The sequence below is a fragment of the Neovison vison genome, chromosome 3 (assembly GCF_020171115.1).
Source record: "Neovison vison isolate M4711 chromosome 3, ASM_NN_V1, whole genome shotgun sequence".
Lineage (NCBI taxonomy): Eukaryota > Metazoa > Chordata > Mammalia > Carnivora > Mustelidae > Neogale > Neogale vison.
The window spans coordinates 35,764,851-35,782,883 of record NC_058093.1 but is presented as its reverse complement, the minus strand read 5'-3'; positions in this window follow the sequence as shown (position 1 = coordinate 35,782,883).

Below are 18,033 nucleotides of genomic sequence, written 5' to 3'. Positions count from 1 at the left end.
TTGCAAGTTACAAGAATCCCGAATTTTCCGTACCTGAGTGCAATGGGGTTGGGAGGAAGGAAAAATGTAAAAATAAAAGCAAAATGGAGAATGTTTAGGGACAGTGATAATGACTGTGGAACGCGGTGGTAATTTTCAACCTACACATTCTGAGATAAGGTGGGGGAGGGCCAGCAAGCACTATGCGAGCTGCTAGAATCTTCTCAAAGACAGAACTGAAGACATTGCCTGAAAAACGCATTTTTAAACATTTCCAGTGGAAATAAAAATTAAAATATACAAGATGAACACACATACACACATATAAAATAGACATTTAATAATTTTCTATTGAGATTGTTATACATTGGGTAGCGTGGTAGTTAAAAATGGTCATTTTGGACAGTCTGCCCCGAACACTGTGTATGAGGTGGGGACAGAGTCTCACAAGCGAAAAAAAAAAAAAAGGAAAAGAAAAAGATCACACAAACTCTAATACAACGTGAATAAAACCTAAATGTTGGACAAGAATGATAAATTATGCACTACAGGGAAAACACAGGGGGATGGGTTGCTTTGATTAAAGAGGAAGAAGAGAAGGATGGGAGGAAAAAGGAGGAGACACCCAAGGAGGTGAAAGCAGGAGACTTAAGACATGAATAAGATTGGGGCGCCTGGGTGGCTCAGTGGGTTAAGCTGCTGCCTTCGGCTCAGGTCATGATCTCAGGGTCCTGGGATCGAGTCCCGCATCGGGCTCTCTGCTCAGCAGGGAGCCTGCTTCCCTCTCTCTCTCTCTCTGTCTGCCTCTCTTCTTGTGATCTCTGTCTGTCAAATAAATAAATAAAATCTTTAAAAAAAATAAAAAATTAAAAAAAAAAAAGACATGAATAAGATTTAGGCTTCTTAAACCAAAGGGTAATGAATGAAGGAGAGGGTTAAGAGGAAGAGGGAAGATGTGACTGATAATAACATTCATTCCACAAATATATATTTACTGCCCACCATATGCCAGGAACTGTTCTAGCATATTCTAGTTGATAGTGTTCTCTGTGTGTGTTACTTAGGAAACCTAGCGGGGAGATACTGGGATAGATAAACAATGTTAAATGCTAAGGAGAAGAAAGAGAGGAGGGGAATAGAAAGTCTCAAGGAAGGGTGGGACTATTAGATGCGTGGCCAAGGATGGTCTCACTGAGAACCAAAATCTTGAGTGGAGACCTGAAGGGAGTGGAGACCTGGCTCCTGGGGAAAGAACATTCTAACAGAGGGAACAGCATGTGCAAAGACCCCGGGTGGGAACATACCCGTGAGAGAGAGAGCACAGAGCACAGGGGCCACTGTGGCTGGAGCAGAGGAGGGTGAGAGGTTCAGGGGATGGCTGTGAGGGTAAGAGATTGGAGAGGAGGCGCTCTGAAATAGGGGCAGGCCTCTGGCTCTTGGTCTGAGTGAGACGGGAAGATGTAGAGTAGAGCTGTGGCATGATCTGACATGATTTCAGCATCTCCCCAGCTACTGAGTTGAGAGCTTATGTTTTTGTACCACTTGGCAGTTTGTAAAGTGCTTTCACATAAAACCCCACACAACTCCTCATTCCCCTGAGAAAGAAACTGAAGCGCAGAGATGTTAGAGCAACTTGTCTGAAATCTTTAAGCTCATGTTGTGTTGCACCAGAATAAACCATCCTCTGTAGGACCCAAGTTGGGGCCGTTTTCATCACATTCCCCTCACTCGACCATCATAGGAAAACAGGGACACGCAAAGGAAAAAAAAAAAAAAAAAAAAAAAAAAGGAGAAACTCCGAAATTCCCAGTTTATTCATTTTTCTTTTTTTCTTCTCTCTTTTTCATCCAAAAACACTTTATAAAGTTGCTGTTCCCACCCTTTACTTCAAATGCTGTTTTGGTGAAAGGCAGTGTCTTAAAGTTTGGGCGTGTGAGAATTAAGGCCTAAATCACAGATGTTGGTGTTCAGTTTATCAACACGTAAGCATTTGGCTGAAGAATGTAGGCTTATGCTCTTTCTTAAGGCTGGAGACAGACTTGGGGGGGCGGTGGAGCTAGTCATGACTCTCAGTTTCAGAAAGCAATTCTGGCAAAACTGAAGGCTGGCTGATCAGTTTTCTGGCCGTATAAATCCCATCACCAAGTCAGGACGGACAGAAGAGAGGGCGTGGCTAAAATGTCCTCTCTACTTCCTCGCTGGCTGCGCTTTTGCATTGCAAGGGGCGTGTATGTAGGCAACAGATCATGTTTCTCAATTCTCTGGTGTCTTTGCCAGAAATATTTCCCTGACTCTAGAAAAGATTTGTGTTATTTTTAATTTTCAATGCCTTTATGAATTTTTACTTTTTTGGAGGGCTTTGTGTTAGCATTGCTATATAGAGATAACTAGCATGGCCTCAGTTTTAACTTTTTAGAAGAAATTAGTGCACTTACATCTTGATGAATATTTACATGAATAAAGCTGTGTAATCATTACCCAAGATGGACAACTGTTCCAGCCCCCTAGAAAGGCTCTCATGTGTCCTTTTCCAACAACTAGCCCTATTTTAACTCAAATGCTTATCTGTGGTTTTGACTTTCCATTTTGGCTTATTTTCAGTAAAAATTTTACTCCTCGTTCAGTGAAAATTTTACTCCTCGTTCAAAATAGAAGAGTTTCTGATTATGTGGTTATTATTAATGTCTGTTACAAACATCTGTTTTGATGAAAATGTGTAAGAAAACACAAATTATATTTTACTTATTATCACACATCATGTGTGTTTAAATAACCAAAGAAAGAAGATTTGAGGTCAATTACCATTAAAGTTTGTATTCAACACAAAGGTATAACAACTAGCACTTGGAAACCTGATGCCAAACCTCAATTGCCTACTACTGCCCTTCCATTTATCGCATGTTCTAAGACCACAAAATTGAGGTACTTAATGGGGACTTCTGTTAGGAAAAAAATAAAATCCTCATCATCACTTTTTTTGTTGACTTGGTATGCTGCACCTGGCCACAAGTAATGTGGAGGAAGCTATTTTCAGCAATTTTCATTTTATTCAAACTGAAGAGAAACTGACTGATTCCCATTTGGGAAGGAATCAATATTCTACTACCAATACATCAGTTTCCAGTATAGATGTAGATTATCAACAGTGATTGTATTTGCTCTTTCTTCTTCAGTGAACATTTAAACATTCCTGTTGGTTTGATAATGCATATTTCTTCATGCTAAATAGTTCCTTAATAAATTCATTGCTGAAATATGGAACATGTATTTAACATAAAAATGTGAGTCATATGGGTGACTTAAGAGAGACTCCTGGCAGTTGTTTGAAATTAAGCTGTATATTGTGTTTGCTTGTTTCTTACCCCTCCACACTTGAGAAAAGCACAGCACATACTCCTGGAAAGGAGTGCTTGCTTTATTCTCAAGCTGTGGGACTGAAGCTTATTAGACTGACTTAGGGAACATGCCCATTCCTCAACCAATCATTAGGATCAAAGAAATAAAATGTAGTGATGGGTCATATTTGGGAAATGTGCCCACACCTGGGTATGGAGGGACATAGGAGGTGACTCACTCTACAGAACCACTTTAGGCAAAAAGTGAGGGAATGGCCTATTCCAAAGGAAACTCTAATATTTCCAGAACCAGGAGGAGTGTAGTTTCAATAGACAAAAGACTTGCAGGTACATGGGAGGTGTGGGGAAGAAGTAAGCTCCAATTTCAAAGTTCAGATTAAGAAGGACCATTTATAAAGCTGGCATTTTAACACCCATCTCATTCTTTGAATGATTTGTGGGAAATTGGAGAGGTGATGATGTATCCTCCAATCTCCAAAAATATGACCCGCCCTGAAAAGTTGTGTGGATTTCCTGTGATGTATATGAGCTGTCTACTCTAGCACCTTTTGCAAAGAAAGGTCTTTCCAAAATACATTTTCTTTTTCCTTACCTGTTGCTTTATAACTGCTCCTTAGCATTCCTGCAGACAACCAGGACTTGAATTTGATTGAAGGTATTATCAAGGGAAAAGATGGTTATTCTTGGCTAATATTAATCAATTTTTTAAAAATATTTTATTTATTTAAGAGAAAGACAGCACCAGAGCAGGGGGAGGGGCAGAGGTAGCGAATCTCAAGAAGACTTTATACTGAGTGTGGAGCCCAACACCATGTCTATGCGGGGCTTGGTCTCACCACCCTGAGATCATGATCTGAGCAGAAACCAAGAGCTGGACACTTACAAACTGAGCCACTCAGGCACTCCTAATATTAACTGATATTTTTCACATTCTTTTAAACCAGAGTTGCAACTCATCTTAGAATTGCCTATGCTCTTCCAACTCATATATATGCTGGGACGCCTGGGTGGCTCAGTTGGTTAAGCAGCTGCCTTCGGCTCAGGTCATGATCTCAGCGTTCTGGGATCAAGTCCCACATCGGGCTCCTTGCTCGGCAGGGAGCCTGCTTCTCCCTCTGCCTCTGCCTGCCTCTCTGTCTGCCTGTGCTTGCTCTCTCTCCCTCTCTCTCTGACAAATAAATAAATAAAATCTTTAAAAAAAAAAAAAAAGAAAAAAACCAAATTACCAACTCATATATATGATAGAAGTTAATTTCTGAAAGAGGGTCTTAGTAAATATGGTTATTTAGTGTATTTTTCCATCCTTAGTATCTAGTTCTGAAAGTTTAGAATATTTTTTAAAATGTTCTTAGAAATGATTTGAATGTTCTGTTGGGTTCCAGATCAATTTTCATATATTTGTAAACAAATAGTCACATAATCAAGCAAAATCATGACAGCAATGAACTAACCAGTCAATATTATATGTATGCTTGGGCCCCACAATCTGGCTTTTGCTGTCCTGTTGAATCTTGTTTTCTCCTTGGTCTTTTGGTGATTTCTGGTGTAGTAGATTCTTTTTTCTTGCTAAGAGATACACTATTAATGAGCTCAAGAATGAAGATTATTTGGATCAGAGCTTATTTCTCTTTTTGTCTATTTTTTTAGGCATGGAGTCAATCAGTATTTCCCTCCTAATACTACATTATTTCTCTCCTCCACAGTCTCTCATCAATGTGAATTTTTTTTTGGGGGGGGAGGAGGTGTTAATGGGGAAGGGCTCTTCCTATGTACGGGAAAACCCATCTCTTATTTTTGATATGTGGGCTGTACGCTTCTGTGCTCATCCTGCCAAGTTCTGTCTCCAGTGTCTTTGTTCTCTTCTCACTGCCTTATATGGGTGCAGGAAGGGTTAATTAATTAACACTTAGAAAGAGCTTTGAAGATGAAAGTGCTTTGTTAGTGCCACCATCTTCTCCTGGCTTCCCCTGTCTCTGGATTTTACTATGTAGAGGTGCCTCCCCATTCTGCACAGCAACCCCTCCTTCAATGCAGAGACTCTGTTTGGACTTGTAGGGATAGATTACTGGATTTTCAAAGAAAGAAAACCTGGGTTTTGTAGAAGAGGATAAAACAAACCTAATGGAAGCATTCTTTTTATTACTGGACTTGCTAAAACATAACAATCAAATTTTAGGTCAAACTCCTTAACTTTGGTTACTTTTTCTGAGGTGGGCTACACCTCATATGTGTAATGGCTTTATATTTCAAAACTTCTTGGGACGCCTGGGTGGCTCAGTTGGTTAAGCAGCTGCCTTCAGCTCCGGTCATGATCCCAGCATCCTGGGATCGAGTACCACATCGGGCTCCTTGCTTGGCAGGGAGCCTGCTTCTCCCTCTGCCTCTACCTGCCACTCTGTCTGCCTGTGCTCACTCTCGCTCCTCTCTCTCTGACAAATAAATAAATTAAAAAAAAATCTAAAAAAAAAAAAAAAAAAAAAGGAAAGAAAATTACTTTCATCTAAAAAAAAAAAAAACAAAACTTCTTATAACCCCAAATGCCCTTTCTACCATGAGATAATGTCCAAGTTGTCATTTTCACGAACTTTTTGTCCTCACCCCCACTTTCTCTGAAGCTGACTGGGGTCCTAGTTTCCTCATGTTCCCCTGAGGTTCCAGCCTCAATCTTCTGTCATAATGAAATCTCACATCCTCAGAATATCTCTGCTGATTTCTTCCTTAAATCACATAGAGAAAATTATTATTATTATTACCATGCCAATATCTTTCCAGTTTGATGCCCCTTGTCATACCACCACGCTATCCAGAAAGTGCATTGGTCATTGTTGGGCTTTGGTTGATACAACAGATGCAGCCATAAATTCCAGTCCACTCACTGTCATGGAAGCATGGCCCTTCTACTGACAGTACGTGGAGGCTTGCCCCTTCCTACTAGTGCTAGTGAGCTCTGAGACCAGCCTTAAAGCCTTAGTGATCTATTACTATCCTCTTTGAATGACCTGAAATGGCTTCTTGCAGTGGAGGGGAAGAAAAACTTTTGTGAAAATTTCAAAGACATGTAGAATCCAAACCAAATGAAGACTATATTTCTTAATTTTCACAGACAATGGTGATGACTTGTAAATAAATGTACAGCCAAATAAAATATTGCTTCAGTACACTTTGCCCTCATGAAAAACGATTTCCTTCATTTGGGATTGCTGAACAAGTATTCAGGATTTAGTTCTTCCTTGTATGTTTTATTTGTCTTAAAACTGTGTTTTAAAAAGTCAGTTTATTTCTTGTGTCTTTATAGGTTCTTGCTTTATAGGTTCTTCCTGTTTTCTCACTTGATTTAGAGGAGCTTTACAGAATAATTATGATAATTGCCATAGAAGAGCACCTGCAATCTGCCAGGTACACACGAGATAATTTTTCCCAATATTTCATTTAATCTTCATTAGAGTTCTCTGAAGTAGATTTTACCATTCTCATTTTATAGCTAAGGAAATGGAGGCTAAGAGAGATTACTAATTTGTCCAAAGTCACGGAGCCTGTAAACAGTGAAGCTGGGATCTAAACCCAAGAGGAGCTGTGTCCAGATTCTATGCCCAGAGTCTATGCTCCCACTGATGTTCTTCCCTCTTTAGATCTGAATTTATTGTAGCAAGAAAAAGCTGCTTTTCCTCTGGCACAGAAAATGGACGAAGGACTTTACAACCCACCCCAAGTGTCATCTAGCATGGTTGAGTTGTTATATCACATCGGTTAGGAAGCAATTACATTATTCTTGATGAAAGATTTTGAAACTCTGAACTAATGATAATGGAAAGAAGACTACAGGGAGGGATCACAGGATGAGAACCAGGCTTATCAGGGGAGATTGGGAGTTCAGTTTGAGCTGAGCACAGGGAGCTCTGTTTGAGGTGATGGGAGAATTTCTCTGTTGATGCATTTAGCAGGACTTTGCATGGGAAGTGAGAAGGCCAAGTTAAAGATGTTGGCTTGAGAATCATCTGTACGAAGGAGATATTTTGAGATATCAAAGTGAATAAGATTGTCCAGGAAGGAGTATGAAATCCAAAACAAATTCTGGATACATAAACTTGTGAAAGCCTACACTTAAAGAACAGACATTTAAAGGGGATTCTGAAAAGGTTCTGAGAGGGCATGACACAGAGAGAAAAATGAGGGGATGAATTCTACCACAAATAAGGAAAGAGGGTTTCAGGAAAAGTTGGCATTAGTGCTGAGTGTTGCAGAAATTGACAAGGATCACAGGGTTGTGATTTTACAATTCAGATATTATTGGAAACTGTTGAGAAAATAGTTTCTGAAGAGGAGTGAGAGCCAAAGCTGCATTGCAAGGGTCTACAGAATGATTCAGTGTTGTGATGCTGGAGCAAGTGAATGAACACTACTCAATGGATCTCAAGTGGGATCTTGACCACATCTTATCCACTGAGGAGTGAGCTGGTCTAAATGTTTGGTTGGGTAATTTAACCTCTTGAATTGGGTTCAACCAAAAGCTGACTCAGATGAGGATTTGAGTACAAGTAGTTTATCTGGGTGATGGTACCAGAAGGACCCAATAAGGGAATGAGGAGTTGAGACAAGGAAGGGGGAAAAACCAATACTCAGTTGTGAGGCATTATGCTCAATTACTTTCTTGGCAACTGGAGCCCATTTTTGCCAGAGACAATATAGAACACACCTTGGACTTGTCCTTTTGGGGAGTCAAGGAAGCTTAATTATTCTCCAACTCTTATCTGTATCAACTGAAAGTTGTTCTCAGGGTATCAATCCCTAGCACCCCTGACCTGCTTCATGCCTGTAAAGTGCAAACAAACAAATAAAAAATCAAAACCTCTAAACCCAAAGCCAAAACCAAATGTGAGATAGTCTCAAGGGTTTGCAGTAGGAAGCTATCCTTATGCATGGTGAGTTCAGAGGGCGGTGGGCAGGGTCTGTTACAACTAGGAATGGGCAGGGCAAAATGGAGACTGAAGAAGGGGAAGGAGGAAGGGATTAAACTTTATTGAGTGCCTAATATATATAAAGGATACTGTGGGTGCTTTCGGGTGTGTGTATCTCAGCCCAATTTATCCTCAAAATTTCACATGAGAAGAAAACCGAAGTTCAGAGAGATTAAGTAACTTTGCAAGGAACAGCAGAGATTCAATTCTTCCTTAGATCATTGAAACACAGAGTTTCCCCACCATGGGGTAAGTGAAACTGGTGCCTTAATGGGGCATAGCTAAAGTAGTGGCCCGTGGTGTGTTTGGACAGATCATCTCATTGAAGTGATGCTCTTTGTTTCTGAATTTGTGCTTTCATACCTTCTCTCATTTGGAAGGAGTAATTAACAGTTTGGTTTTTAAAAGGTCCCCTGCAGGCTTACAGGCTGCACAGGGAAATCAAAATAACTAAAAGAATAATGAAGTGTGTTAACAAAAGATATTATTATCTCTTCTAATTATTTATGTTGTTGGAAACTTGAATGTAGGATTTGCTATGATTATCTTGTGTTTCTGCAAATAGAAATTATTACACCCATCTTGTCCTTCTTGGCTTCCTTCCTGTCTTCTCTCCGGAGCTGTGTCCTATGTGTCTCCTACCTGTGCTCAGGCCTTCAGATTCCTTCCCCACCTGCTGCCCATTTAGGGCTCTGCCTGACAACACTAATTTACTTGCCCTTCCTGGTTGAACTCTGCCCTTCTCTTCCTATTCATCTTTTTACCCCTTTTCCTTAAAGGTCCCTTTCTTTACTCAATTGATCATCAGTCTGGGGCAGTAGTGTTTTTTTCTGGCTTCCTTCTGCTTCCCTTGATACTTTTCTGTGTCCTAATCCTCAGACTTTTGGCACCAACTCCAGCTAATCTGATAAAGATCATTCTGGTGAGTGCTCTCAGTGGGAGAGAGGAGAACAGCCGGAGGCCCTCCAGGCAAACCCCATCCCCCCTTCCCAGTAAGAGTCTCCCTATAAATGGTAGTATTCTGTTAATGATTTTCCAGTTTGGGTTTCATGTTTTTAAAATGGAAGATATAATGATAATAGCAAAGAATGTTATTAAAAAAAAAAGAAGAATGGAAATAAGCACCCTCACCCAACCCACCACCTCAACATCCTAGTTAGTTTCTACTTATTCCCTGCAAGTTTTTATTCTAGGCTGGAGTCTGGATTACTGCATTTTTTTTTTTTTAAACATGACATTATTTCAGAATCATTTTAAGTCTATTTAAACATGATTGCTGTCATTGTCCTTTTTAATGACTGATTAATATTCCACTGTGTTGGGGGCACCATATTTAACAATTCTCTTCATGAAAACATGTTTTCATGTCTTTAGGACTAATGCCCAAGAATGTAATTGCTGGGCCTTATGATAAATCTATTTTTAGTTTTAAAAGAAACTTCCAACTATTTTCCAGAGTGGCTGTACTGTTTGACATGCTCACTGGCAATGTGGGAGAGATCCAGTTTCTCCACATGCTCCTTAGCATTTATTTATTACTAGCACTATTTTTTATTTTATTCATTCTAAAAAACTTGCCTGTGATCTTCTCAGATCTAGCTTGTTCCACCGAAATTATTGTTTTAAAGATTTATTTATGTATTTGAGAGTGATAAACAATGGGGGGGGGTTGAGGGAGAGAACCCCCAAGCAGACTCCTCAGTGAGTGCAGAGCCCAACTCGAGGCTCAATCCCATGACCCATGAGATCACTACCTAAGCCAAAACTGAGTGTTGATGCTCAACCAACGGAGCCACCCAGGCACCCCTCCATTGAAATTATTAATGGTGTGTCTTCTACCTTCATATGGTACCAGTTTCCTTAGTGCAAGGTATGGTCACCCTGCAGGGTCACGTTATAAAAGTAGTCACCTACTTCACCCCTACTTATCACCATTATACCTCTTGGTGGTTTAATTGGCATTTCCCTAATGGCCAGTGATGCTGAACAGTTTTTCATGTGCTTTTTTGTCATCTGTATGTCCTCTTCAGTGAAATGAAAAGTTATGTCCTTTGTACATTGGATTATTTATGTTTTAATATTGAGGTTTTTAAAAAAAATGTATTAAAATGCCTATAGCATGATTTATACCATCTTCACTAATTTTTTTTTTTTTTTTTTTTAAGGAAGAGAGAGAGAAAACAAGTGGGCATGAGTGGGGGGAGGTGCAGAGGGAGAGGGAGAGAGAGAATCTTAGGCAGACTTTACTTGGGGCTCAATCTCATGATCTTAAAATCATGACCTGGGCCAAGACTAAGAGTCTGAAGCTCAACTGACTGAGCCACCCAGGCGCCAACCACCTCCCCATCTTCACCATTTTTAAGTGCGCAGCTTAGTAGTGTTACATACATTCCCATTGCTGACAACCAAATTTCCAGAACTGTTTCAGGCAGAACCGACATTCCGTACCCATTAAACAACAACGCCACTATCCAACCCCCCTGCTCTCACCCCTTGTGATCAGGAGTCCTGCTTTCTGTCTCTATGAATGTGACTACCCTAGAGACCCTATGTACGGGAAATCATATAGTATTTATCTTTTTGTGACTTGCTTAATTCACTTAGCCTCATATCTTCAAAGTTCATCCATGGTTTAGCCTATGTCAGTTTCCTTTTAATTTTTTTTAATATGGAATGATATTCTATTGTGTATACGAACTACATTTCATTTATTCATTTATTCATAGATGGATAATGCTGAGTTTTAGAGTTCTTTATATATTCTATAATTCATTCATTGGAGGTGTAATTTGCAAATATTTCTCCTAGTCTGTGATTTGTTACTTATTCTGTTAACAGGGTTCTTCCCAGAAGAACCCGCTGCTCTCTCTCTCTCTCTCAAAATATAAATAAAATCTTTAAAAAAATAGAAAATCATTAGAAAAGCTTTTAATTTGAATGACATCCAATTTATCATTTTTCTTTCTATGAGTCATGCTTTTGGTGTCAAGTCAAAAAATTCTTCACCTAATCCTGTGTCTGGAAGACTTTCCTCTGACTTTTTTTTTCTAAAATTTTTAGTAGTTTTATGTTGTGCTCTTAGTCTGTGATCCATCTTGAGTTTACTTTTGTATAAGGTGTGAGGCTCAGGTCAAGATTCATGTGGCTTTTTAAATGTAGAGAAACTTATTTAGAACAGGAGTGAGATTGGTAAAGCAGAAAGTATGCAACCTAAAAAAAAAAATCTGGGTTTTGGGGTGCCTGGGTAGCTCAGTGGGTTAAGCCTCTGCCTTTAGCTCAGGTCATGATCTCAGGGTCCTGGTATTGAACCCCCATTGGGCTCTCTGCTCAGCAGGGAGCCTGCTTCCCCCCCACCCCCCGCCTGCCTCTCTGCCTACTTGTGATCTCTCTCTGTCAAATAAATAAATAAAATCTTAAAAATAAAAATCTGGGCTTTACTTCTAATTTAGAGGGTGACTATGATACTGGGAATCTCAAGTGCTGGAAAATTCAGACCCAGTATGAGGAAGGAGGACAATGTAGCACTTATTTTCATTTTATAGGTAAGGTCATTTGGGGGACAGAGGAGCTTAGGAACATGCATAAGTTTTTGTGGCTAAGAATGATAACGCTGAGTCAAGCTGGGCAGAGTGGCCCCAGAAGCTGCACTTAACCACCACTGGTCCACCCCTGTCTCCATGGCCTTCAACACACGTGCAAAGAGAGCAAACCTGAAAATGTTAGAGTGGTGAAGGAGACCACTCCAAGTTTCCATATTTTACTTCTCACACATCACTGTTAAGCTTAACAGTGATGTGTGAGAAGTAAAATAGATTGCGGACTAATAAAGCCAGAATAGTTCTCTGTATGTGGGAAGCACAGGTGTAATAAGGACTTGGTTAGAGTTGCAGTAACACATTGGGAGATCTTTGGCAAGTCAACCTCTTCATTAAAGAAAGATTAAGGAATATTTAATTTGCATAAGATGTGAATATATATAGGCATATGATGAAGGTTGGTGGTGTTATCTGAGTTATGTATCAGAAAATCACTGGAGGGGCACCAGGGTGGCTCAGTTAGTTGAGGATCTGACTCTTGGTTTCAGCTTAGGTTGTGGGATCAAGCCCCATGTTGGGTTCCACAGAGTCTGCTTGAGATTCTCTCCCACTACCCTTCCCGCTGCTCTCTCTCTCTCTCTCAAAATATAAATAAAATCTTTAAAAAAATAGAAAATCATTAGAATGTATTGAAGTGGTGGTGTTTATACTTTGGTCTGCAAAGTCACATTCATTCATTTGTGTTCTTCTGTCTGCCCTTGAACAGGGGCAGAGAAGCTTCTGTCTCATACCCTAACCTTATAGAAGGTAAAGACCGAAGTAACCTTAGCATACATGTCAACAGAAGCCAGAACTTGGGTTGATATCCAGGTCTTGTCTTTGTTTCTGAAGCAACTTTCTCTTACTTTCCATCACATTGCTGAATGGAATAGATTTTTATAGCTTAACAGTAAGTGTCCGATTTATAGCACAGAACTAGAGGCAGCATAAAGAGACACTTCATTCTGAAAGTGCATGGAAATTTCCACTGAATATATGGGAAGCCATGTGAATGCTCTAGGTACGATGCCATTAAGCTCTGAGTAATTTTTATTAGAACAAGATACGTTTACCACCTATACGGATGGTACTGGAGCATTTCCAGTTGTATCACTCTGCAGGGGTTTGAAGAAAAACAATAGCAGATTCAGTTAAAAGTAAAAAAAAAAACTTAAGCGCCCCTTCTAATCCAGCTCAAAATGAAGACCAGAGAAGAGACCTATCTTGACCATCTCAGTGTCGTGGAAAACACAAATTAAAACTGTGGTAAGAAGAGGCATTACAAGAGGCTCTGGGGTTATGTGCTCTGGAAGCCAGGTTTGAATCCTGATGGAACTCTCCATGCTGCCATGCATGAGCTGGGGGCCCTGACCAATTTCTTATTCTTTGTGACTCAGTTTCCTTGAGATGGGGATAATAACATTGCACATGCATCATAGGATGCTGGCAAAGATTGAACAAAGGAGCCCATGGAGGGAGTTTAAAACAGCAGCTGGCACATAGTAAGTCCACAGTATGCATTGATTTTTTTTTTTTAATATTATCTAAAAACCAATGCTTCTAAGTCAGCTTTTCAATGAAGAGTTTGTGGAAATTTTCCTGTGACATCATATACAACGTCCTGGTAGACCAGGACTTCTCGACATGTCTGTTGAAGAGGAACAGTTTTTACAGATCTCAGTTTCTAATCTGCCTGACCAGACTGATCATTTTGTAAAACAATTACATTTTGCAGTGATGTGAAATTGCTCTAAGAGTTTCTAAATACCTCCTCTCACTTTTTCTCCTTACCTCATCACTGGCCAGCAACACCTGTCAACGTACCCACCCCAGTCCCTTGAGGATACTCTAAGTGGCACTGGCCCATATTTCCCCCTAGGCCTTTGCTGTCTGGAGTGGATGTGTGCTCTGCAGCATCCCCTCACCTTTGCCCTCGAAACAGCATCTCCTTTCCCTTCGGGAACTGCCCGTCCTCCGTCCCATATGGTCCAGTGGGGTTCTAAAGCAGAGTGCTCTGCCCCTCCTGAATACAGGATGGGTCCATTGCAGTCCAGAAAGGAAGCAGATGGCACCCTCGAATTAGGTAATGTGAGGACAATTTAATACTGACAATGTTTACATAGTTAGGGGGTGGGATTGAGAGAAACAAACACGAGATAATGCAAGACTTTGAAGCTGAGAAGAGTGAGGCACTCTTGCTACCTATAAGCCTAAAAGGCCAGAGGAAGAAGTTGAGACCAGGCCCTGGAGAGGGCAGCTAATGAAGAAGGTTGTCTGAAAGTAGCTGAGGAGTTTTAATGAGCCATAATTCAGGGACCAAAATCATAACCCCATGCGTCTCTCATCCTTTAATCTCATGTAAGCAACTCCCATTAGCCAAACCCAACTGGAAGCCAGAGAGAAGGGAGCACTTGAATAGAGGTAGGTAGAGAGTGGATCATAGGGTGACCGCCCACTCAGGTTTGCCTAGGTTGGGGGCGCTTCTGGGCCCTGGGAACTTCCAGGAGCTGAGCCAGTTCCAGGTACCCTGGGACAGTTGGTGACCCTAGATATGGAGGAGCAGAGAGGGTGGCTTAGGTCTAAGTCTGGCCGATCATAATACATCCACTTTTTTAGCCACAGCAGTGTGCCTACTTCATCCATTCATCACCTCAAGCTGTGTGTGTGCGCGTGCGCGCTTACATTGGCGTGGTAGTGATCTAATGCAATTAAGTCTAATAATGAGTGTGAGGCCCTGAGGCCTCATTGAAATCACTGGGTGTTCTGGGCAGGGGCTGGGCAGTAGGGAACCTTAGTGAATGGTATAATCTTAAACACACTGACGAGTTGTTCTCAATTTGGCTGCACTCTGGAATCACCTGGGGAGCTTTAAAATTACTGTTGCCATGGCTTGTCTCCCTGATAATCTGATTTAATCGGTGGAGATGTGGCCTAGGTGATTCCAATGTGCAGCTGGGGATGAGAAATGGAATGACCACAAATGAGGATACTAAGGGACTTCATTAAGGTGGAGCGGGCTCTAGTTTAGGCTGAGAACTAAATGATTAGTTTCATGTTCTATCAGCTGGGAACAGGGCTTTATGCAAATGTCTTGCCTTGGTAAGAACTGAGACACTGCACATCTCAGGCTCTCCCAGTGACCCCATCTGGAGAGGTGGAGGGGGCGTCTAGGTTCTTCCAGAAGTCTCCTCCCCTAAAGTCATATCTTCAGAGTATGAGGCTCTGCCATGTTCCTGATGTCGGAGGGAGAGCTTGCCATCCTAAGTGATGGCAGCATGCTATCCCGCAGAGCACTGGGACAAGTCCGCTGAATATATTATCCTTCTCAGCACTTAGATGGCCTTCCAGGAAGCATTTGGGAGAATCACCCATACGAAGTAAGTACCTCTGCAGCCCAGGGTTGGGACCAGGTGAGGCAACAGAGGTGTCTGGGAACAGAATGCAAGGAGGCATCTCCTCTGGCCCTGAGAACAGGTACCTGCTTAAAATTTGCACCTTTGACACCTTGCCCTGTGCTGCAGTTCTGAAGTCACCCCAAATGGCCCACTTGACGAGCAGCTCACACGTGTAGTTAGCAGCATCTGCTTTCCTGATGGAGGTTGGCTGGGGCGGGAGGGGGTAAGTCACATCAGATTCCACTGTTCGTTTTTCTCTCTCGAGTCCACAGTGACACAGATGGCAGTCGCTTCCTGTGGTCCCGGGGTCTCTCCCTTCCTGTATCAAATTTCAACTTTTCAGAAGGATCCTTGTATCTCTTGGAAGTAACTTCTGGTTGGGCTCTCCCGCTAGATTTTTGTTGAGCCCCATATGGCCTCTATATTAAGGCAGACAAGCTAGACTATCCCTTCCAAATTGGAACCCAAGCTGGACCTCATCTCCAGGAGATATAGCTCACGACCGACTGTCCATTTCTTTCAGGAGCCTTGCTGATCTTTTAAACGATCAGCTGCAAACATGTTCTCCACATTTATTCCAACTCTCATCTGTTTACACGATGTGTTTCCAAACAGGAACTTCGTTGTATCATGTGAATTGACCTTTGTGTACTCAATAACTGTTTCTACAGAAAATCGTCTTCATTTACAATAATGAATTTAGGAGTTTAATTATGAATCAATTTATATTTCTGTATATTTATTTTTTCCCTTAAATTACAAGTCAGTATTATTTCTTACCAACAACGAAGGCACTTTCTGCCTTTTCGTCAAGAAATATTCTTAGTATCAGAAACTCTAAAGTTTCTTTAAAGGGAGGAGTGCTTTAGAACCGGGCTCTGGCTTTTGCTGGTGTTATGGGGTGCCTAGCACTTTGCAATACTTAACACAGGAAAACTATAACAGCCACTTTGTACTCATCGTGCAATAAAGGCATTGCCTATCACCGAACACAGCACAAAGTTAATATTTCATAGTTGTAATGGCCACGGGCCAGAACGTATCCTGACCTGACCCTTTTTGTTTACATAAAGCAACATAAACTGAAGAATCCACACAAAAGGTCCTTTAGGGGATGGCTGTTGGCTCTTGTCTATTTCCCTGGGACAAAGAATATGGTCTAGAGAATCCCGGAGTAGAAGAATGTTGTAATAAGAACCCAATGAAGGCCTTAAGGGTGATTGTAGCACCATCTCCCAGGAAGCCTGTGGGGCATTCTTCATGCCCTTTTGCCTTTTTGAGAGAAACAAGGACACAGGTGCATTGCCTGAGGTCACAGAATGAATCAGCATCTACTTGGAGATTCTGATTCCTAAACCTTGGCTCAGGCCTTGGCAGTGGTGCAGGCAGGGATGGAGTGGTGGGGGGAGGGTAGGTGGTGTCAGGGGTGGTGTGGATACCTATTGACACCAAACTTTAATTTTTTTTTAACATGAATAAAAGCTTTAGAAATCAGTTTCCCTTCACCACCACTATTGATTTTCTGCTATTGATAGATTTTTTTAAAAAGACCATTTGCATGTAAATTGAGCAGACACGCAGACATTTGCATTTATATTGGCAGGGTGCTCATTGTCATTAATTATTTACCATTTTTTTTAGTTATCCAGAAAGTGGGTTCTTTAGTTTCTCACAGTTGAAACAGGTTTCTGAGGATTATGCTGCTAATTCCAAGTCTGGTGGACTTTTGTAGCTCATTCAAGCAGGAGGGAAGGACCTTCCTTACCTAGGGTGGGTACTCCTGTGTTTAGTGAATGAATTTTAACATAGATTATCGTTTGTGAAAATAATCTTTGGCATTTTGAGTTTTCATTCACTATGTTATGGAAATCTTTTGGTGATTTGTTGTCAGCGTTGTTGGTGAATTTTACTGTGGAAATTGTCAAGCATCCACACAAGCAGAGAGAAGGTATAATGAACTCCCAGGGATACCCACCCCCCTTCCCCAATGGGTAAAATCTTACCATATTTGCCCGCTCTACCTCTATTTTTGTTTGCTGAAATACTTTAAAACAAATCTGAGATTCTGTAGACTTTTTACCCATAAATGCTTCAGAGAACAGATAAAGACTTAAACCGCCCCCCACCCCCTCAGGATCCTAATACTATTATCACACTTAATAAAATTAACACAGTCATAAAATGTTATCTTAATCCCAGCCCATGATTTTAAAATGCCTTATTTTGTTTGGTTTCTTGAGTCCGAATCCAATGTTTGTTGCTGTTGATTTCCATTCTCTCAATTTGATAAGCACCACCAAGCATCAGTTATAGGCCAGGAGCAGGGGCAATGAAGACCAATACAAGCTTAGTCCCTGACCTGGGTGTGGTCCCAGTCTTGTAGCAAAGACAGACACAGAAGACAGACACAGACACAGAATCACTCTAATATATATACAGTGCAGGGAAGGCTAAAACCAAGTTGTGTATTGTGGGTAGTACGGACACTGGTGAGGGTTTCGGGAAGCTGCAGGGGTGATAGCAGGACTTTGCAAATCCCAATAGCTACATTTATAAAGCAGTTACTATATGGCAGGGACTATTTCAGTGATTTCTTTCTTAAAGTTAACTCTAAACCCAACATGGCGCTTAAACTCGGGACCCTAAGATCAAGAGTCTCATGTTCTACTACTGATTGAGCCAGCCAAGTGCCCCACCAGACACTATTTCAAATGTGTATTAACACATTTAGTCCCCTCAACATTCCATACTGTTATTATAATACCTTTTGTAC